The following is a 23,716-nucleotide window of genomic DNA, read 5'->3' as shown; positions in this document are numbered from 1 at the left end:
TTAAGTGTGTGAGCGTGTTTTGAGCGAGCGCTGGGCCATTTTTTACCGTGGCTGGGAAAAAAGGCACTTTTTAATGAGGCAGTAAATGGCTTTGCGCTAAACTTAAAAGTAGTGCATGGCTATTTACTGCGGCTATTTATTGCCCAGCATCTTGTTTCCAACAGTGGCCAACGTGGCTGCACTGACGATTACCGCTGGGAATGCCCCCACAGTGGGAAACAGTGTATGCCATCTTCAAAACTACCACAGGACACCCCTGTGGTAGTGCTGATTTGGCACAAGCTAAACACACATTAGCCCTATTGCTGCCTAGTAAAAGGGCCCCAAAGATAGGACTGACTTTCCTATTTATGTAAGTAGCCTGGCTGGTTAAGTACTGAGTAACAGTACTAACTGGCCAAGTGCCAACTTTACCCCCGGAACACTACCAAAATAGCTGGTTATCAGTCTAGCGCTAACCGGTTATTTTCAGCGGAGCTCCAAACAGGAGATTTAACTGGCCAGGAGCCGTTTCTGGCCCATTAAATCACTTTGAATATCACCCCCCATTCTTATCTATTTAAATTTAACAATAGAATGCAGGAAGCCTAATGTTAAAAACTATTTTTAGATCTGACTAACCCACTCAAAAAAGAAAAAAGAACTAAAATGAAAGAATGCTCTAAACAGTCCATCCATAAAGGTCAACCCTCCAGTGGAGTTACATAATCGAATTTCTGGGCATGTAAGAGGAGACAGTGGTGTTCTGAATTGTCTGTAATCTTTTCAACTCTAATAAATGTAAGCCTGAGTAGTTAAATTGTTGAAAATTGAGATGGTTTGTTATGTGGTCAAAAATTCAATAAATAATTGAAGGATAAAAAAGATTGCAGGAAGTTAATAAAGCATGAATCAAGGTTTGTTGATCTTGTGTGGCACAGAAGGAACAGATTGCATGAACTTGTTGGAAGGCAAGTAGCACATTTAGCAGCTGAGGAAATCTACATTTCAAAAAATAGCTGGTAATAAATAATACCCTAAGGTTTCTGTTTACTAAGGTGCACTAGTGTATGCTAATTTTTAGTGCTCGCTAAAATCGGTAGCGCGCCTATAGCACAGCTTAGTAAACAGGGCTATAAGTATTTAAATGACTCAACCAGAGGAATTTGTTTTTCTCGTATGGATGTCATGGTACTGGGAGAAAGGATCTACCCATGTTTAAGGTGGTTATTTATTTATTTATTGGTATTTATTAACTGCGTTTATGAAAAGATTCACCCATGCATGCACAACTTGACATTTTGTTAACAGCACAACCATAATAAAATGACCAAATATGAGCATAATCCAATCAATCAATGAGATAAACTTGGAGATGGCAAACTGAATTCTGTTTATAGGACTAACATGTTATAGTATGAGAAATACTTTCATTCATATGCTTTGTACGTCTAGTCCCTATTCTATTCATTATTTATATGTATTTTATTGTACGCATTGTTCTTGCAATATTTAGCACTTTATGAGAACATTGTATATGTGAACACATTTTTTGACGTTTAGCAAATGATGTTATTCCCACATTTTATCTTTTGATTTTGTTTTTTTTCATATGTTATTGCTTACTGTGGTCTTTTATCATATATGTTTTATGTTTTTACTTAATTTTTCTTTATTTGCATATGTATGTTTTATAGACTCCTGATGCAGGCCTGACAGCCGAAACACAACAGTTGTGTCGAGTCTTTTCATCAATAAACAAGCTTTTTAAGATTCTTGTCTCCAGGATTTGAATTTCCGTGGTCAAACATCCCACTCTCATTTATACTTGTGTTTTCCCGTGGGGAGTTCGAGTTCTCCGCTTGGCTGCGGATTCTTCTGAATAGTATGAGAAATATAAACATCTAACAGCATATAAAACAATCAGATAACAGAACATGATAAATGTCAGAAGAATATGAATGACACCATAATAGGCAGCATGGAAGAACATGAATATAACATTCATTAGATATGATACTCTTGATGTCAGCACAATACTACTACTACTATTAAACACTTCTATAGCGCTACTAGACTTACGCAGCACTGTACAACAGAGCTTACAATCTAAATTGGACAGATGAACAGACAGCTAGGGGTGGGGAAATTGCAGTGGGGGAGAAGGGGGACAACAGGAGACATTTACCCAGCGAACGGAGTTCACGGGGGGGAGTGTAGGGAGAGATGAGAGCGGAAAGGTACTGAGGAGCTGCGGAGTGGATGCACTTGTAGGTCAAAAGGAGAAGTTTGAACTGTATGCGGAAGTGGATAGGGAGCCAGTGAAGCGACTTGAGGAGAGGGCTAATGTGAGTATAGCGACTCTGGCGGAACATAAGACACGCAGCAGAGTTTTGGACAGATTGAAGAGGAGATAGATGGCTGAGCGGGAGACCAGCGAGAAGCAAATTGCAGTAGTCTAGGCGAGAGGTGATAAGGGTGTGGGTAAGGGTTTTGGTAGCGTCCTCGGAGAGGAAAGGGCGAATTTTGTTAATATTATAGAGAAAGAAACGACAGGTTTTGGCAATCTGCTGAATATGAGCAGAGAAGGAGAGAGCGGAGTCAAAGATGACTCCAAAGTTGCGCGCAGACAGGACAGGGAGGATGAGAGTGTTATCTACCGAAATAGAGAATGGGGGGCGCACACATTAGAACATTAGAACATTCAAATGACATAAACAGTTACAGTTTCAGTTACAATTTATTATACTTGGTATACCGCCTGGATTTTAAAAAAATCTGTGTTGTACAATATTAAAATCACATCAAACATATAAATGACAAGTGACCGACTCACCCGCAAATGAGCAGTAGAGACCGAACATTGAGAGTGCAGAAGTCCAAGCCCCGCCTCCACCAGCAGTACAGCCCAATAGGGAGGAGGGCTTGGACATGGGCGTGGAAATCGGAGGAGGAGGGAGCAGGGAGGGAAGGAGGGGCGGAACTGAGGGAAACGGACACAGCGATGGAGGAGAACTGACGACACGACAGGAGGAATCACGGGACATAACGAAAGCAGCTGAAGGAGGACACAACGACGGCGGAAAGAGGGGGGCGATGCCAGGGGGGGTCAAAGGTGGCGGCGGGGGGGGGGTGAAATGGTGGCGGAATGGATGGCAGGGCAGAGGAGGTCACAATCGCGGTACACTTAGGAGATGGGTGAACATGGATGGGAGCCTGAGGATGGAGGGTAGGGGAGAGAACAGTTGATGGACACGGGTGGATGGAGTGGATGGGAGGGGGGGAGAAGAGGGTTGCTGGACATAGGGGGAGGGCAGGGGAGAGAGCAGGGTTGGTGGACAGGGGGAGGCCATAGGAAAACAAAAAACTCGCCCATTGTTACGGGCTTAACGGCTAGTAAAACATAAAACACTAACAAAGAATCACAATAATCCAATAAGAAAGAAAAACACATACAAACCATTCGTACCAAAAATACATCACAAATGTTTCAATCCCATCAACCCCCAGGAAGAGAGGTGCCGAAAGAACAAATAAAATAGTGAGCTTTCACTAGACGCTTACATTTTCTCAGTGATTGCTCTCCATGAACTTCCAAAGGGAGAGCATTCCATAAAGATGGCACCAGATAACAATAAGCATTTTTCCTAGTTATCACCAAATGGGTTCATTCCACAGGAGGAATATCCAACATTAATGAATGCAAATAATGTTCTTACAATATGAGACATCTTAATAGGCAACCAAAGGGTTAAGTTCAGTTGATACAGAAGGGACATGATGGGTAGTCATTGGCTAAACTGAAGGCAAATTGTATGTTGAATTGATTAAGATATGAGGAAAGGTCTAAATTCCAAGGTGCACATATGCACATAAATGCCAAGAATCTGGCTACAGTACTATGATAAATCAACTCTTGTAAATCCAGATAACTTGTATGGCAGGGGTATCTAGTACAACACACTTTAAACTCAGTGCCCTCTATGATCTTATTATAATGGGTGCCTACTTAGCATTTCATGGCAAGGACCTCAGTAGTGACTTTTTTCACACGAGGAACACAGCCTCATGACTCGCACAACTCATCATCGGTGTGTTGCTGTCACACTATTATTATTATTATTTGAAGGATGCGAGAATGATCCTTCAAAAAATAATAATAATAGCAGCGTGGCATCAAAACACCAATGATGAGTTGTGCAAGTCTTGCACAACTCATCATCGGTGTTTTGATGCCATGCTGCTATTCTTATTATCATATTTTGAAGGATCAGTCTTAAGATGTGTTCCTCGTGTGGAAAAAGTCACTACTGAGGTCCTTGCCATGCAGTTGCTGTGCTAAGTAGGCACCCATGACAATCAGATCATAGAAGGCACTGGGTTTAAAGTGTGCTGTATATGATGAGGAGCTGAGGCATTTGCCAGGACCATGCCCTGAAGCAGCATAGGCAAAACATGACCCATGTCAGCTAGGGTCCTGTTGAAGTTGATAGTCACTGTTGAGATATGTGATTCTACTTAACTAGTTGAATATTTTTGATAAGTAACATAATTTTTAAATATTTGACTCAATGATTAAAGTCTGGGCATATTATATAATAGTGTGGCATCAATGGAACAATAATGAGTTGTGCCATGAAGTTGCTGTGCTAATTCTATACCTACACACATCTGATCGTACGTAGTCTGCAAGTGGACATAAACAATGGCAGAGTCTGGATGGAGCATGGTTGGGGCTCAAACTAACTCACAAAACATGTAGAACACTTTATGCGTACATCTACAGAATCTAGGTGCAGCTATTTATACCAGCTCTATGGCTGGCCTAAGTACTGAAGCCTAACAGGATAAGTATGTATATACCCAGTTAGCCTAGTATTATCTTAAATAAAGTAGGCACCTACTTTCCTTTCAAGGCTGTGGAGTCGGTACGCCAAACCTTAGACAACGACTCCTCTATTTTTCTACTGTCCGACTCCAACTCCAGCTCTGACTGATACTAGGCTTTTCTTCTGGAACTAAAGTACTGGTAAATATAACTTTATATCTAGGACAAAGATATTTTTATATAAGTTAAAAAAAATTATAAATTTACCACATATTATGATGGGTTTTTTTTATTTTGAAGCTGGAGTTGGAGTTGGTACATTATTATCACCTCCGACTTCACCCAAAATTGCTTCCGACTTTGACTCCATAGCCCTACTTTCTAGAAAAGTCCCCATGCAGTGCCCCTTTATAGAATTAACCCTGCCTTCAGTACCCCTACACATGTTTACTATTGTAACACCATTGGTAGAGGAAAGCCTACTCGGTCATCTTTCCAACAATGGCATGCTCCATCATTTGCACAAACAGCACCTGATAGAGCTGGTTTCAGGTAAGAGTGCTAATACTGTATAAGGCGGGGAACAGTAGAAGGAAAAATACAACAAAGATAAAATTCACATGTTGCAGTCCTACTGTCCTAGAAGCTATTTTGGGACTGGTCTATAGTAGCTCTTTTGTAATGGGCACCGTACAGATCAAATTTTAGGCTACATTCTAAACTTTTTTTGCAAGCTAATTCTTGTAATCTTTCTACCTTCAAATTTTCCAGGGCAACCTTGTCTATATAGAAAAACAGAGATACTTCTTCATGTACTCCTCAAATGAGCTAATTTCCCCACATATCTCTAACCTAACTCTGTTGGCACCCCCCCCCCCCCCATGCAGGAAAATTTGGGGTCTTCCTGTGTGCCACTTTACCCCTCCCCCAGTGCTTTGATCTTGATGTCTTGTAATGCTGTTACCTCTGTGGCAGATTTCTGCAAGCAAATTTTCAGCAAGTTTCATTAAAAATAGATGTAAAACCCCACAGTTAGAGTGTAAAAGGAAACAAGACAAAAAAAATTCCCCATGTACATTTATTTTTATCGTTTTCATTTTTTATTTATAAGATTATAGAAACATTTACAAGAAAACTTTTACAGCCATATATCACAAAAGAAAAAAAGAGGAACATAATAATGAATGGAAACAATGAATGGAAATCATAAAAAATATACAACATCAGTGCATGACTTTCTAAAATCCCAAAGGGAAGGAAAACAATAAAATATGCATATAAAATTTTTAAAACACAAAATGAAAGATGATAGAATATGCTATTATTAACAAACAAAGGGGTCCTTTTATGAAGCTGTGGCAAAAGGGGGCCTGTACTAGTGTCAGCGTGTGGTTTTGACGCACAGTGAGGCCCCCTTTTACCACAGCAGATAAACGGCAAGGGGGGGGGTTAAATGAAATGGACGTATGGCAAGTGAAATACTTGTCGTGCGTCCATTTCGGTTTGGAGCACTTACCGCCACCCATTAGAGGTGCCGGTAAGGGCTCCTGCTCTACCCCGGCAGTAACCGAGCAGTGCACAGAACTGTCCAATTACCGCCGGGTACACACCAGCACTACAAAAATTAAAAATTTTTGTAGCGCTGGAAATGGCGAACACTGGAGGTGGGAACTACCGCTGGGCTGCTGCGGTAGCCCGATGGTACTTCCCTTTTAGCGAGCGGTAAGCCCACATTGGGCTTACCGCCACTTTGTAAAAGGGCCTCAAAGTGATTTTAAACTAAGCTAGCCATTTCAATATACATCATTAAAGAAAAAAGATTTACTGAATCAAATTCTGAGTCAGCCTGTCTTCAAGGAACTGTCGCAGCTGTTCTTGATCATAAAGTACATACTTATTAAATTGCCATTTCATCACACACAAGCATGGAAAGCACATCACAAAGATTGTGCCTCTCAAGGTAACTAGTTATTTCAGAGCTAGGAAGTCCTTATGCCCAGGGGCATAGCTACCATTGAGCAAGCCTGGCAAAATGTCCAGGGATGCCCAGTAGTAAGGGCCACCTGCAGTTGAACTCTCATCCTCCCCTGCAAGTCCAGCATCCCTCTCTTCCTCTTCGCCCACCCTACATGTCCATCCCCCCGCCCCTGTACTCCAAATGTGCAGCAGGTCACCGGCAGAGGCAGCAATGAAAATGGGCTGCCTTTGGCCAGCATCACCAGGGCCTCCCACAGAAAATTGCACCAGAGAGGTAGTAGCAAAGGTGGGAAAGGTTGTGGTTTGAGTTGGGGATGTTTCGCCTCCCTAAGCCTCTTATACTGGGTGCCTATTCACTGTCTTATCATATTGTTTTAATACATTGAGAATAGATCATTAGACACCGCTCTCTCCTGGTCTGTGTACATCAGCATCTCCCCTTCTGTTGCATACAGCTCCTTTGGATTTCTGTACTCTAAATGCATAACTCTGTATTTCTTTACTTAAGTGTCAAGCATTCAACCAGTCTTCCAGTTTGTAGACTACTGTTTATGGTGTTTACCTCCTTCTGAATATCCACACTTGCAAATCTTCAAGTCATCTGCAGAAAGGCAAATTTTTCCTTCTAATCCTTTAGCATTATTGCTCACAATGTTTTTTGAACAATGGAGGTCTCAGGACCAATCTATGAATCACTCCATAGTACACCTCTCTCTCTCTCTCTCTCTCTCTCTCTCTCTCTCTCTCTCTCTCTCTCTCTGGATGCTAGATGAACTGTCTGCAATATTTTATGGTAACTAGTTGATGGACTAGTTTTAAATGATTTGGTAGTGCTTCTTCAGTCAGCCACCATAAAACCTGTACCTACTCTGCCTTTCTCCCCATCTTTAAGGCCCCCACAAATGTGTGGTTTACAGGATATTCACAACAAAACACACAAGTTATATCTTTGGTCTAAGAACTGGGCTCATTTCTATATTTGGTTACCATAAATCCCAGATCTGGTTGGGAGCCAGAGGGATCAGAGCTGAGAACCAATGCTTCAGGACCTAGAACTAATTTCAGTTTCCTTTAAAATCTTCAAAAACATTGCACAATTCATTACGAGCCTACAGAAGAATCTTCCCTCTAGCAGAACTGACTTGTTTGCCAGTACAACCTACTACTGGTGCAGGACTTTTTTTTTAAGCATTTCTGGCTCCGTTTTATAAGTAGACAATGTTGCCAACCTTGCTCCATATCATTTGATTCTTTTTTGTTTGTTTGTTTAAGTTTTACTCCACTGCAATGTCATTTTTTACAGACTTACTTACTATGGAAAAATGAATATGTCTTAGAATACCCTGGAACAGCATCTAGAAACTAGGACCAAACCAGAATGGCATGAAGTAACATTGTTTGATGTGTAATGCAGTCAATAGTTGTTGTATAATTAAATAAAACATATTCTGAATGACCGAAGTAGAATTGCCAACAATTCCATGTCATAAAGGAAAGCTAATCCAGTCCTGCTTTGACCCTATGGCAAACTAGTCTCAACTAAAGGAGAAAACCAGGGCTAGCTCAATCTGTCACTTATGATATGAAATTGTGGAAACAGACCTATCAAGCCTCTCGCATTCAACATAAGACTCTCACATCTTGCTTGTATCTTCCACATTCTTACCAGTGGAGAACATATGCACACAAGTGAAAAGTATCAATCAGATCCCGAGAGGACAGCTGAGACCACTGTTACAAGCAGCCCAGGGAAGGACAGGCTGGCAGGAAGTGCTTGTTCCCCTATACCTGATTCCTACACACTCCCTTATCCCTCATCCCAGAGCCTATAGGCTTTGAACGGGTGGCAGGAGAAGAAAGAGGGACCACCTAGGTAGTTGTCTAAGCACCACTCTGCCCATCGTAACACATCAACAGCCATGTGATCATTTAACAGAATGAAATCAAAACAAAACTCAAATGACCTGTTGATGTGTTATGACAGGCAGGAGTGGTGCTTAGTCAACTACTTAGACTTCTATGGTTCGTGTCCCAAATATGGCAAAGACAGATCAGGATGAGCTGGAATGGCCTTCGACGGCAACCTCAGTAGTTGGGAAATAAGGATAGTGCAAGGCAGACTTCTACATTCTGTTCCAAAAATGGCAAAGACAAGTCAGGATCAAGTATGCGTATTTTATATCGCATGCAATGAATGTATTATGTATCTTTGTGAGGGAGGGGAAGACATCTTAAGTTTGAAATTAGAGAGTAAAATGTTATCAATCAGCAATTTGGTTGGATTGTTGGTTTAATCATTATCATAATGAATGTGACTGTGCTGATACCATAAAAATGAAACCACTCTTCAGATTATTGCAGCATCATATAAAATTGCCTAAATGTGATAGGCTTGATAACAAATTGTCAGCTGCCCTGGTTGTGATACCAGTGTTCAATCATGAAGGAGTGTACCCTGTACAGAGTGGTGAATGTAGCTCAGGTCGTCTTCTTGAGAAGACTGGATGGACCATGCAGGTGTTTATCTGCTGTCATTTACTGTGTTAATGTTACCATGGGAGATACAAGCCCCCTCTCCTGCAGTCTCCCTTACAGCTGCCGGCTAGCTAGCTGTGTGTCAGAGGAGGCAGGGGGGGCAGCCAATGATCTCTTCTGGAGCCAGCCAGCTGTTTCAGTGGTTAATGCTGCTGACGACATAGCCGAAGGTTGGAGGACTGAGGGGGGAGAGTAGGAAGAAGGGAATAGAGAGTTACTGGACCAGGGGTGGGGAGGCTGGAGGAGATGTCTGTCTACTCAGGGAGGGGGGTTGACAGGCAGGAGGAGGAGGAGGTAGGAAATAGAGAGTTACTGGGCTGCACAGGGTAGGAGGTGGGAGTGGAAAGATGCCGTGCGTGCCAGGGTTGGAGGGGGATGGATGAAATAGAAACAGAGATGCTTAACCAAAGGGGTAGGATGGAGAGAGATATTGGAGGAATTCTGAAGCCACGGAGAGAGGGAAAGAGAAAGAGATGCTGGGATGCGGTGGGGTGTAAAGATAGAGAAGGGAGAGTAGAAGAGATGCTGAATCCAAAGATGGAGCAAGGAACAAAGAGTTGCTGGACTGCAGGGAGGGGGAAGGGAAAGGGAGAGATCCTGGGCCTTGGGATGGGGGATGCAGGAGAATGGGAAAAGAGAGGGAGAAGCTGGGAGAGACAGAGACATAGAGGGGTATGGGAACAAAGAGGGCAGGTGTTGAACATGGAGAAGGGATAAGGATGAGGACACAGAGGGAATGATGGTGGACATGTAGAGAGAAGTGTCAGACTGGAAACCCTGGAAAGAGCAGAAGATGAATAGGGGGTAGGGAAGCAGAGCAGAGCGGAAGATGGATGGGACTCAGGGGTGGGGGTATGTAGGGAATATAGCAGAAAATGGATGGGACTCAGGAGTGGGGGTATGTAGGGAATATAGCAGAAAATGGATGGGACTCAGGAGTGGGGGGAAGTAGGGGAACAGAGCAGATGATGAATGGGACAGTGATTGAGTGAGAGAATGTTGGGGGGGCAAAGCAGGGAATTATGAATGAGAGATATGAAGAAAGAATTTTGAGGGGATAATGAGGACCTGGCAATTTGTAGGTATGACATGTGGGGTGTTGATGGGTTAGAAAAATGAGTGATCATGTGAAATGGGGGGGTAATAGAGAGGGAATGAAATGTGGGGGAAGGTGAGGCATAATGTGAATGACCTGGAAGTCTGGAGAGAGGATGAAAAGTATTAAAGAGATGGGGGTACTGGGGAGGGGTATAAGATGAAGGGGATGGGTCTCTGAAGGAGCGAGGGTGGAAATGTGGTTAAAATGATGTTGAAAGAGAGGCAATAGAAGATGGGGTAGAGGGTATAAGATAGAAGAATGACCTAGAGGCAAGTGAAGGGAGAAGAGGCAAAAATGGAGCTGGACTTGTCAGAGGAAGATAGGCAGTGGAAGGTAGGTGATGGTCAAGAGGGTGAGTACTGAGTATGGAAATGGATGAATATGAAGTGGGTGAAAGATGAGAGGAGGGGCGGGGATTGGGGAAGGAGAAAGACAGAGAGGACAATGGGAGTACTGGAAGGGGGATAAGAGGGAGATTGGAAAAGCTGGTAGGTAGATGAGATGAAAACGAGACAAGGAGAATTAGGGTAAAATCAAATGAGCAGATATAAATGCAGAGAAAAGTGGGGGAAAAAACATAAGAAAGATCAGTGACAGCCAGACAAAGAGATGGAAAAGAAGACAAGACATACCCAGAAAAACAAAGGTAGAAATAAAAATATTATTTAATACTTTTTTAATTTAATATTTTTATTAAGTTATTCAAATTTTGCCAAGAAATGAAAAACTTGTACAGTAAATAGGAAAGGAAAACACATTTTACTTTCTATATAGTTAGGAACAGAAAAACAACATTAAAGGTAGCCAACAAATATCCTCTCATAGTCCCCAAAAACGGAGATCCCACAGAAATGTATAATCATAAGAAAAAGGCCTCATACATGATGATATTCTTAAATGCCCAAATGAAAGCTACCTCTATATGGGAGGCTCACTCACCAACTACAAGGGAAATGTATTATATTTAATACCTTATGGCCCTGGTGGTCTAGTGGCAAGTAGAGGGAGAAATCCCCAATCAACCCTGCCTATGCTGTCTCTGCAGTTAAAATGCTGCCACAATTTCTGGTGGCAGTCTCATGAGATTGCCGCTGGAGGTCGTGGCAGTCATTTAGAAATTTCAGCCAGTACAGGCAGGAGCGACTGTGGATCCTTCACTACGAGGTACATGTGCTGTCAGACCTAGACATATATTTTTGGACAGTGAGTGAAGTGAATTACCTGTTTGGGTATGTGAAAGTTGTTATTCTTTTGTGAGTACACATAGCTCTTTAGACACCTGTCTTTATCTAGCCTGTACCCTACTGCCTTTCACAGGCCCCAATCATATCCTTTTTTCATAAGCGGGAGTGGATTTCCAATGGACCATCTGTCTATCATTTATCTGTAGAGCTTTTGATGCCATTGAGACACTACCTGAAACATCTCTTTACTATGCACTTCTGGCATAGTTGCCCTCGGAAAGTCTATCCCAGGCCCTTCACATTTTTTCAGAGTTCTTCCTCTAGCTAGGCACTGGGAATAGGAAGAGCCTGGCCAGAAGGGTGTCAGGAACCCCAAAATTCAGCTTCTACAAGGCCCGCTGAACTTAGAGGCATATGTGGATTTCTGTCTGCCAACTTTTATTTTATTTATATATATTTATTTGGTGCACGATATACCGCAAACTTGATCCTGTACAGGCAACTAAGTTGTTTACACAATTGAAAAATACAAATTCAAGCCAGAGTTGATGCCGGGAGGTATAGGAGATGGGGTGGGCAGTGGGGTGGGGTACAGAGGAAGAGGCATAGAAAGCAGGAGGGAGGGGAGGGAAGTGGGAATGGGAATGGAGGGTGGGAAGAGAGACTGAGAAAGGAAAAAAGAGACAAACATGAAGAAGCCGTATCAAATGGGTTAGAAAAAAGAAAGGATTTCAAGAGTGGTTTAAATGACTGGAGAGGTATGGGTGATCTATGGATAAGGGAAAGCGAGTTCAAAAGCTTAAGCCCTAGATAGCATCAATTTTTCTCGCACTCATCTCAAAGGCATCCGTGCCAATGAGGGGAATGGGCAGGTCAGGGGAGGTTCAAGAGGTTGAGTGCAAGATTGCAAAATAATGGCCATCCACACCTAACTTTGGGTGCAGGAGTTACACCAGCTTCTATGAGGCATAGGTTCTGCACCCACAGTTAAGCGTGACTTGCACGCTGAGCCCCTATTCTATAAAAGTCGAGCATCCTGTATAGAATAGGGGCTCAGCATAAATCTTTCGGTGCCTAACTTTCACCACCGTTTACTCAATCCGAACCTATGTGTGAGAGCTGAAGCATGCAATTTTACAACAGGTAGCAAACAAGGGAGAGACTTCATGGGTTAAAAGCTCCAGTTAAAGCTTGTCCTTCTCTGCTAATGAAAGCTGACTAAAGAGTAAATCAAATGGATCTCCTGACAAAATGGAAACAGCTGTCTGGTTTTTTGTTTGCTTCTGATTTAGGTTAAGTAATTATTGCCTTAGTGTGGCTGAAGGTTGTTCTACATTAGTGAAATAAGATATCACGTGAATATCATCCAAATTTATAATTTACTGGAGCATCACAAATTCTACTAAATAGAAAAAAAATCTGAGAAATATAATCTTCTAGAAATGTACTTATAAACGTATACAAATTCCATATGGTTTCATCTCCTTGAATCACAGTCATGAATTATAATCTCTATAGTATTCCTAAACAATTAAGGGCCCTGTTTACTAAGCTGCACTATAGGCGCGCTAGTGATTTTAGCGTATGCTAAAAATTAGGATCTGTTAACGCTAGAGACACCCATAGGAATATATCGGTGTCTCTAGCATTAGTGCACATTAATATTTAGGGTGTACAAAAACGCTAGCACACCTTAGTAAACAGGGCCCTAAATATTAAAAACTGACCTTAATGAAACTATAAATTCATCATGTTTCAAGAAACCAGAAAACAAAGATGCAGGAGTGGTCAATATTCAACAGCAGTTGGTGCCGAGGACATCAATGACTGGTTTAAACCTCCTGATCCATAGCTTTCATCGTACAAGTCACTACAGGGGGTAATTTATAAAGGGGTACATCAACAAGGCATCTGTTTGAAGTCTATTCTATAAAGGGCATTAGGCACCTACTTTCCATGTATTTTACCATGTATGTATGCAACTTAACACATTACCATTTGTAATTCTGTTACCCAAAAATGGCAACCACCATTACGGCAAATGTAAGCCACATTGAGCCTGCAAATTGGTGGGAAAATGTGGGATACAAATGCTACAAATAAATAAAATAAATACTAGCTTAATGGGCTAAGGGGATCTTTTACAACGGCATGATAGCAGTGGCGTACCAAGGGGGGGTGGTGGGGGTGGTCCGCCCCGGGTGCACGCCACTGGGGGGGTGCCACGCGCTGGTCAGCGTCGTTCGTTTCCATGCTCCCTCTGCCCCGGAACAGGAAGTAACCTGTTCCGGGGCAGAGGGAGCATGGAAATAAATGACACTGACCGGCGGCGCGCAGCACCCCCCTCAGTGGCATGCACCCGGGGGGTGTCCCTTCGCCGGGGGGGGTCGCGCTGCACGGGGGGGCGCTGCACCCAGGGGAGCATGGCGCATTGGCGATCCGCCCCAGGTGTCAGCACCCCCCGGAACGCCACTGCATGATAGCATTTTTAGCGCGTGCTAAAAATTAGCATGCACTAAGGGCTAGATTCTATATATGATGCCTGAAAATTCCACATGGAAAAAAAATACCCTAGGCGTATTCTTTAAAGTGAACCTCTATTTTATAGAACAGGCAATTTCCAAGCAGTATATAGAATATGCCGAGAGTGTCTCCATGCGACTAAATTTAGTCGCTGTCAATTATGCCAATTAAAACCTGGTGTAAATCCTGATGCCTAAATTAAGCATAGAGGGAGAGATTCTGTATATGGCACCTAAAAAAATCGGAGCTGATAAGTGTATTCTATAATTGGTGTCTAAATTTAGGCACGAGTTATAGAATATGCTTTGTTGATATTTCAGCACCTAAATCTATGTACATCCATTTACTCCAACAAAAACATGGCGTAAATCCCAGCGTGTAGATTTAGGCGCACAGGGCCATATTCTATTACTAGTCACCTAAATTTCAGAACGCCCATTTCCCCACCCATAACCATGTTATAGGGAGTCTTATATACCATTATGCAGACTTTAAACTGAACTTGTGCCTCCACTGGCAACCAGTAGAAGTCCAACGATAGTGGGGAAAGTCTATCATTTTTATAGGCTGAAAAAATTAAGCATGCAGCTGTATTTTACATAGTTTGAATTTTCTTCAAAAGATTCTTTTGACACTCTGCATATATACTAAGTACATAAGTACATAAGTAGTGCCATACTGGGAAAGACCAAAGGTCCATCTAGCCCAGCATCCTGTCACCGACAGTGGCCAATCCAGGTCAAGGGCACCTGGCACGCTCCCCAAACGTAAAAACATTCCAGACAAGTTATACCTAAAAATGCGGAATTTTTCCAAGTCCATACTGTTACCATAGTCTCTAGAACTGACAAAATTAAACTTTGAACAATCAAACAAAATGTGTATGTGTCAGATTACAAATTCTTTTCATTTTTTTCATCAGAATCAAAGATTTCTTAATGAGCAGAATCATAAGTACATAAGTACATAAGTAATGCCACACTGGGAAAAGACCAAGGGTCCATCGAGCCAAGCATCCTGTCCACAACAGCGGCCAATCCAGGCCAAGGGCACCTGGCAAGCTTCCCAACGTACAAACATTCTATACATGTTATTCCCGGAATTGTGGATTTTTCCCAAGTCCATTTAGTAGCGGTTTATAGACTTGTTCTTTAGGAAACCGTCTAACCCCTTTTTAAACTCTGCTAAGCTAACCGCCTTCACCACGCTCTCTGGCAACGAATTCCAGAGTTTAATTATGCGTTGGGTGAAGAAAGATTTTCTCCAATTTGTTTTAAATTTATTACACTGTAGTTTCATCGCATGTCCCCTAGTCCTAGTATTTTTGGAAAGTGTGAACAGACGCTTCACATCCACCTGTTCCACTCTACTCATTATTTTATATACCTCTATCATGTCTCCCCTCAGCCGTCTCTTCTCCAAGCTGAAAAGCCCTAGCCTCCTTAGTCTTTCTTCTTAGGGAAGTCGTCCCATCCCCACTATCATTTTAGTCGCCCTTCGCTGCACCTTCTCCAATTCTACTATATCTTTCTTGAGATGCGGCGACCAGAATTGAACACAATACTCAAGGTGCCTATTTCTTTGCCACTCCTTTTCAATGGAATTTTCTCCCGCTAACCATTCATGTTGAATCATTCTTCAAAAATTTCAAGACTGCTATAAAAACCAGGCTCTTTAATCAAGCCTTTAATGTTCCCTGATTCACTACAGGAGGAGTCAGATTCATACTCATGGCCTTTCTTCCTCTCCCCTCCTTCCCTTCCTTTTCATTCCCCCCTCTCCGTTCTCCTTTTGTCTTCTATGACCCTTCCTACTCGTTGCTCTATAGCTTGGGACTCCTTCTTGCCTATGTATGATTTATTCCTTTCCTATCTATATTGTAGTTCCTTTCTGCCTATTTATGTTCCCTTAGTTTTGTAAACTGCTCAGGTTTGCAAGTTAGGTTGAGTGGTATAGTAAATTCTAATAACTATGAAGTCCAATAAAAGCATCCCACCTTATATTATTTTTTGTTTCTTACCTTTTATTTCCACACATTCCAATGGACCAATAAGGCACATAGACTATTTCAAACTTTCTTCTACTAACCTATAAATGTACTCACTCTGCTGCTCCCCAGTATCTCTCCACACTCGTCCTTCCCTACACCCCTTCCCGTGCACTCCGCTCCATGGATAAATCCTTCTTATCTGTTCCCTTCTCCACTATTGCCAACTCCAGACTTCGCGCCTTCTGTCTCGCTGCACCCTACGCCTGGAATAAACTTCCTGAGCCCCTACGTCTTGCCCCATCCTTGGCCACCTTTAAATCTAGACTGAAAGCCCACCTCTTTAACATTGCTTTTGACTCGTAACCACTTGTAACCACTCGCCTCCACCTACCCTCCTCTCTTCCTTCCCGTTCACATTAATTGATTTGATTTGCTTACTTTATTTATTTTTTGTCTATTAATTGTAAGCTCTTTGAGCAGGGACTGTCTTTCTTCTATGTTTGTGCAGCGCTGCGTACGCCTTGTAGCGCTATAGAAATGCTAAATAGTAGTAGTAGTAGTAGTTATACAAAACTTAGAGGTAAGACATGAACATAAGAACACAAGAAAAGCCATGTTGGGTCAGATAAAAATCTACTGCATCTTCTCTCTGACAATGGCCAGAAAGGGTCCATGAAAATACCTGACAAACCTCTATAGGAAGTCTATTCTATATTTGTCTCTGAGAGAAGGTCTAGGTGTTGGATAAAGAGTGAGAGTTTTACAAGAAGCAAAGAGAATGACAACATAGCCTGTAACAGCCTAACAGCCAAGGTTGTGGATACCAGCACTATAACAGAATTAAAAAATATATGTGGCGAACAGAGGGTCATGGTGAGAGGAAGGTTGAGAGGCTGGGCCAGGGCTAGATTTAGGTATGTTAGATAATTTTCATCTTAAGGCTTCATATTACAAGTGGTCTCATTATTATTATATATTACTTTATTAATATTTAATAAAACTGTTTGCGTAGCATTTCATGCATACTCTTTCACCAGTATGGAAAGCTTTTCAATCTAACATTCCTTTCCTACTTAATCAAGGGGGACTCTTAAATTTTACAACTTAGAGGTCACACTACGCATTAATCTGACCCTGAGCTGGGTAAAAGGTAGAGAAATTGGTTGGGTTAAATGTGTGAATTTATTTTTTCTTCCAGCTTCTGTAGTAAAAAGCCAAAGGAAGTAAGTAAACTGAGCAGACTAGATGAGTCAATTGATCTTTATCAGCTACAGTATGTTATTACATTATTTTCTCCAGGTTTGGATTTTGTATTGCACTGTTACAGGCTCAGGAACTAGATCATATTGAACCATCATGGCACATGATGCCAAAGAACTGGGCATTCTGACAACTATAAATGGTCAGAATGTTTCTTTCTAAACAAAGAACTTTAAATGTCGAGGATTTTTGTTTTTCAAATAATGTTTACATTAGCACATGCATAAAGGCAAACAGTGGGAAATAGACCAAGCACTCCAGGAACAGACGAGGAAACTTCTATAGCTTGTATAGTTTATTAAACGAAGACTCGATACAGTACTGTGTTTCAGTCACAGGCCTGCTTCAGGAGTCTAAAGTAATCATCAATAGGATAAAATAAAGTAAAATAACATAAAACAATGGTAAGAAATAATAGCAATTCAAAAACTGGATCAAAAACATGAATGTAAATATACTAAAAATGAATTATAATGAAACAATGTGAATATAAAACATAGTATAAATTCTAATTAACCTAGACAACACAAATAAAAAAAACATATTTATACATTGAAAAACAGATAATATAAGGCTAACCTTTGTGGACAATATTATGTTTGAGCTTATCCAATGGTCAGAGATCTGTCTCACAAAAAAACTAAACAACACATTGGTCTATGAAAGAAAAAATATCAGCGCTGAACACAAACACGTGTAGATCATGTACGATTCAGTTAAACATCCAAAATATTACACAGTATATATAAAAAGTAACTGAAAATAGTAATAATATGTCAGACTAGACAACTTTGAGTAAACCTGACACAATGGGCATGAATGCATCTTGGTGGAAAAACAAAACATAAAACACAGGGTATATCCATTTAACATACAAAAAAATAGAGAATTCAGGTACACTTTTGTGTGATACTTGTTAATAAAAAAACAATCAGTAAAACGTACTGTGTCACGTCTTCATTCAATAAACTCTATTCAAGATATAGAAGGTTCCTCGTCTGCTCCTGGAGTGCTTTGTCTATTTCCCACTTTTTGCCTGTATCCGTGTATTTGTCATGGGATCTCAGCATTCCTCTGCCTTTGGCGAACTTGCATTGCATTAGCACATGCAACATAAATTGTTCATAAATTATGGGGGTCAATATTCAGCCACAGTGGTGAGCAGTATTATTTTACTGACATTTAAAAAGCATCCATATTCTGTGCTGCTATCCAGGTAACAAGCTCCACTCAATATATATATATATATATATATATATATATATATATATATATATATATATATATATATATAATGCTGACCACCAGCAGCTATACAAATATTAATGTGCATGAATGTGTTAACATGTTATTGTACATTAGTAAGTGAAACTGTACATTTGAAGTACTGTGAACCTAATTCATTTCCTATAGGATAATAAAGGCTGTACAGATAAAGACAGGTTTTAGATTAGGGGTGTGCAAATATGGCATATTTGAATTCCACTTTGTTTCGACATTACTCTTTGAGGATGTGCTTATCGAGTTGTTTTCTATACTGTTGTTTTACATCATTGTTCCATACTGATGGTGTAACAGTTGTATATTTTATTGGGACTCATTGACCGATATCCCTGTATTGCCAACTATACTGGATTACTTTTGACTCCTGAGGCAGGCACCGATATGCAGGACTGTGCCGAGTCTATTTGATGTACTCTTTGAGTCTATTTGATTTACTGTTCATAAGATAGTCCATTTTACTTTTATTGTTGTTAACCCTTGAGTTGGAATTTCACTGGTCTGCCCCCATTTGTTGTTCTTTCTTATGTTCATACTTGAATTCCAGCAATATTTTCAACACCATCCCATACAGGAAACTTATAAATAAGGTGCCTGATCACCTTGGAAACTAGTTGAGTGAAGGAAAACAGAAGATCTTGGTAAATAAAGTTCACATTCCGGAAAGACTAAAGCAGAACTAGACAGAGTGAGAAAGGAGATCGTTAACTAGTGAATAAACACTTTTTAAATTTAAGTCCTACTACAGTTGTGATTTCCACAAGCTTAGATAAAATGCTTAGTTTTACAGAAGTTTTATTCAGTTTGTACACAGGGTAAAGATGGCTCCTGGGCTACAGACACATGATGTTCCCCTTTCCACCCATGTCGACACAGTATATAATTTATTGCAAAGAAGTATGCAAAGGAAAGGGAAATCTGGCATCTTAATACCCCTCTAAGTCATTTTTACTTGTAACTAAAAGCTTCTGCTAAACTTTTATCAGAAACAGAACATAATATGTTTAAGATTCAGAATTGTTAAATCAAACTCTGATGTCAGACAGGTACACAAAGCAGCTGAAATAACAGTCTGAGCAGTAATTCTATTCTAAGTTCGGTTAAACACACATCCCATTTGACCTGAACATAATTCTACTTAAAGTAAGCACCGGCACAAAATATCACCTAACTATGTCGAATCTTCCTGCATATTAAGGGATAGGAAATTACTGACATCTCAAATTAGTGATCAACATTATTAGAGAGGTACAAAATACACTTCTCACAGACAATTCAGCTACATGAAATACACTATATTTTTTGTAATTGCAGACTTGCTTCCAGACTTTTCCTACAAATGTACGTTTACTGATTTCATAGAGGTATCAAGGCACACACGATTCCAAGGGTCCTAGCATAAACATTATGGGCCTGATATTCAACTGGCCGTGATCAGCGTTTTACTGGCTGCCACCGGCATTAAATCCAGAAATTCAATGTCAAACCATGTCCAAGCACTGGCATTGAATTTCCAGGTTTGCAGAGCCAGCTAACGCATAGCCAGTTAAGGGGTCCTTTTACTAAGGTGCGCTGAAAATGGGCTGCACTGGTGTAGACACATGTATTGGACGCATGCAGGTCCATTTTTAAGCGCACCTGCAAAAAAGGCATTTTTTGCCGAAAATGGACATGCGGCAAAATAAAAATCAGCATGCATCCATTTTGGGCCTGAGACCTTACCACAACCCATTGCATTAGTGGTAAGGTCTCATGTATTAACCGGGCGGTAATTGTCAGTGCGCATACACTGCCAATTACTGCCAGGTTAGCACCACACAGTAGAAAATATAAATTATTTTCTGCCGCACATTTTGGATGCGTGTAGCAATTAGAATTACCACCAGGGGCACACAGTAGCCGGGCGATAGTTCTAATTTGATACGCGTTGTACACACGTAGGCACCTACGCATCTTAGTAAAAAAGCCCCTAAGTGTGATACATAAAACAAAATATATCATGCATCTAACTTCCCCTACCTGGGATCCCAACTCTGGAACGCTCTACTCAGATACATTTGATCAACTAGTGAATACCTTCCCTTTAGGAAACTATTGAAAACCCACCTATTCAAATAGATTTACCCGAACGACTTGACCTACCATAAGCAAACAAAATCAACACATCCATTTACAGGTTTATCCAATCATTAACAACAATGACTCAGAAATTACCTCCTACCAACCTTCTTATCCTCCATGCTCTTCCCCTACCACTTCCCTACCTATCCCTATCCTTTCTCTCATACCTCTTTTATCCCATTTACTCCTTGTTCATTTGTCCTACCATATACCTCCTTTGTTGATTCTGATACCACAAATTGTATTCTCTTGTTACTGTGTAAGCCGCATTGAGCCTGCGATGAGCGGGAAAGCGCGGGATACAAATGTAATAAATAAATAAATAATATTCAGCTCTTAATTGTCTATGAGTTGCCACATAAAGATATTTTATGTGATTCTATTTATGTGGTTAACTTGGCCAGTTCAGTTCTGAATATCGGTACTTAACTAGCCAAGAGCTGACTCTGCACCGGCACTCCCTCAGAATAGCTAGTTTATTTTTAGTAGCACTAACCAGTTAAGTGCCGCAGAAAATTTGCAATTAGCCCCAAACAGGTGATTAAACCAGCCAGGAGCTGTTTCTGGCCAGTTAAATCTCTTTGAATATCGACCCCATACGGTATTAGAGCACTAATAGGGGATACATAAGGGAAAACTGGAGCTAGTATATCATTAAACTTTATTACCAAAATATGCTCCAGAGCACTATTTTTACAATATGAAAATATTTATTTCAATCATTGCTTAAATATAAAGCATATAGATAATATCACTCTAACCTCATTCATACCAATCATCCCTTTCATTCAACCGATTCCACACATGATCAGTTAAATAATTTTAACAGGCAAGTCTAGTATTATCTTATCCAAAAAATCAATAATCCAACTAAGGGATCAATGGTGAAAAAACACCAGTTCCATTAATGTGTCCATATTCAATATTCTGTGTAGTATATAGTCAATGCAAATCTTCCGAACACAAACACTTCAAGCAAATCATTAGGTGTTTCGCTAAAAATCCCATATAGCACTGCTGAACTTGATAGCACTGAGACTATATATAGGTGCCTATAGGAACCTATTCTACAAAGAAAAGTAAAGATCTACTTTCTTTTATAGAATACTAATATAACTGAGTACATACATGCGTTCGTAATTAGATGCTAGCACTAAACACCAGCCATAGACTTGGTGTAAATGCTTGCACCTAAATGCCAGAGTTACACACATAGGGCCAGAATTTATATATGGCGCTTAAAAAATCCAGGCGGTAAGCGTATTCTATAAGTAGTGCCTAGATTTAGGAACAGTATATAGAATACGCTTAGTCGATATCCTAGGGCCCCTTTCACTAAGCCGTGTAAGTGCCTATGTGCGACCAACATGTACCAAATTGGAGTTACTGTCCAGTTACCACGTGGCTCTTGCGATAATTTCAATTTTAGCACGTGTCCACTACGCACATCTGAAAAATATGGCATCTGACGTGCGTGGGTCATTACCGCCCAAATTCTTTACCGCTAGGTCTAAGGCTTACGGTAAGGTCTCAGACCCAAAATGGACGTACGGCAATTTTGATTTTCCTGCACTTCCATTTTAGGCGATCTGTTGAATATGGGCAGAGAAGGAGAGAGTGGAATGCCTTTTTTTGTAGGTGTGCTAAAAATTAATTCTGCACACACCCAAAACCCGTGCCTACACTACTGCAAGCCCTTTTTCATCGTGCCTTTGTAAAAGGACCCCTTAATGCCTAAAACTATGCGCATCCATTTACACCAATGAAAACATGGCATAAATCCTGGCATGTAAATTTAAGCGCAGAGGGCCATATTCTACCACAACACATAAATTTTGGAACACCCATGAAATGCCCATTTTTCTACCCTTATCCATTCCCCTTTTTGCCAGCATGCATTAAAATTTAGGCGCACTGCATTACAGAATATGCTTAGGGAGTTGTGTGCGCAACTTTTAATTATTGCCTATGTTCATTATTGCTTGTTAAGTGTTGTTATTGATGCTCATTGGCTTGTTAAGCCAATTAAGTTACGCACGTAGTTATAGAATATGCTTGGATTTCGGCATGGAACACTAGGCGCGCTACACAGAATCTGGGGGATAACATAGAGGAGCATAATCGAAAGGGACGCCCAAGTTTTGTTGAGGACGTTCTTGCAAAACGTCTCGATGGAGGGCAGGGAAACCCGTATTATCGAAACAAGATGGACGTCCATCTTTCGTTTAGATAATACGGTCGGGGACGCCCAAATCTTGAAATTTTGGTCGTCCTTAGAGATGGTCGTCCCTAGACTTGGTCGTTTCTGATTTTCGGCAATAATGGAAACTAAGGACGCACATCTCAGAAAGGACCAAATGCAAGCCCTTTGGTCATTGGAGGAGCCAGCATTTGTAGTACACTGGTTCCCCTAACATGCCAGGACACCAACCGGGCACCCTAGGGGGCACTGCAGTGGACTACATAAAATGTTCCCAGGAACATAGCTCCCTTACCTTGTCTGCTGAGCCCCCCCCAAACCCCCCCCTAAAATCCACTACCCACAACTGTATACCACTACCATAGCCCTTATGGGTGAAGAGGGGCACCTAGATGTGGGTACAATGGGTTTTTGGTGGGTTTTGGAGGGCTCGCTGTTTCCTCCACAAATGTAACAGGTAGGGAGGGGGATGGGCCTGGGTCCGCCTGCCTGAAGTGCACTGCACCTACTAAAACTGCTCCAGGTACCTGCATACTGCTGTGATGAACCTGGGTATGACATCTGAGGCGGCATAGAGGCTGGCACAACATATTTTTAAAGATGTTTTTGAGGGTGGGAGGAGGTTAGTGACCACTGGGGGAGTAAGGGGAGGTCATCCCCGATTCTGTCCGGTGATCATCTGGTCATTTCAGCCACCTTTTTGTGCCTTGGTAACTGGGTAGCGTGTCGAGCTGCCTGA

The 23,716-nt window shown here is 41.2% G+C and overlaps 1 protein-coding gene across 1 annotated transcript in view; it reads right to left on the bottom strand.

Moving 5' to 3' along the window:
- The window catches only part of SLC25A21 (solute carrier family 25 member 21), a 672,604-nt gene that overhangs the window by 478,151 nt on the left and 170,737 nt on the right, over window positions 1–23,716 (bottom strand). The gene's annotated exons all lie outside the window — the stretch shown is intronic.

Source organism: Microcaecilia unicolor, chromosome 9, assembly GCF_901765095.1.
Source record: "Microcaecilia unicolor chromosome 9, aMicUni1.1, whole genome shotgun sequence".
Classification (NCBI taxonomy): domain Eukaryota; kingdom Metazoa; phylum Chordata; class Amphibia; order Gymnophiona; family Siphonopidae; genus Microcaecilia; species Microcaecilia unicolor.
Note: the sequence above shows the minus strand (reverse complement) of the source record. Positions and strands in the feature narration are given on the sequence as shown.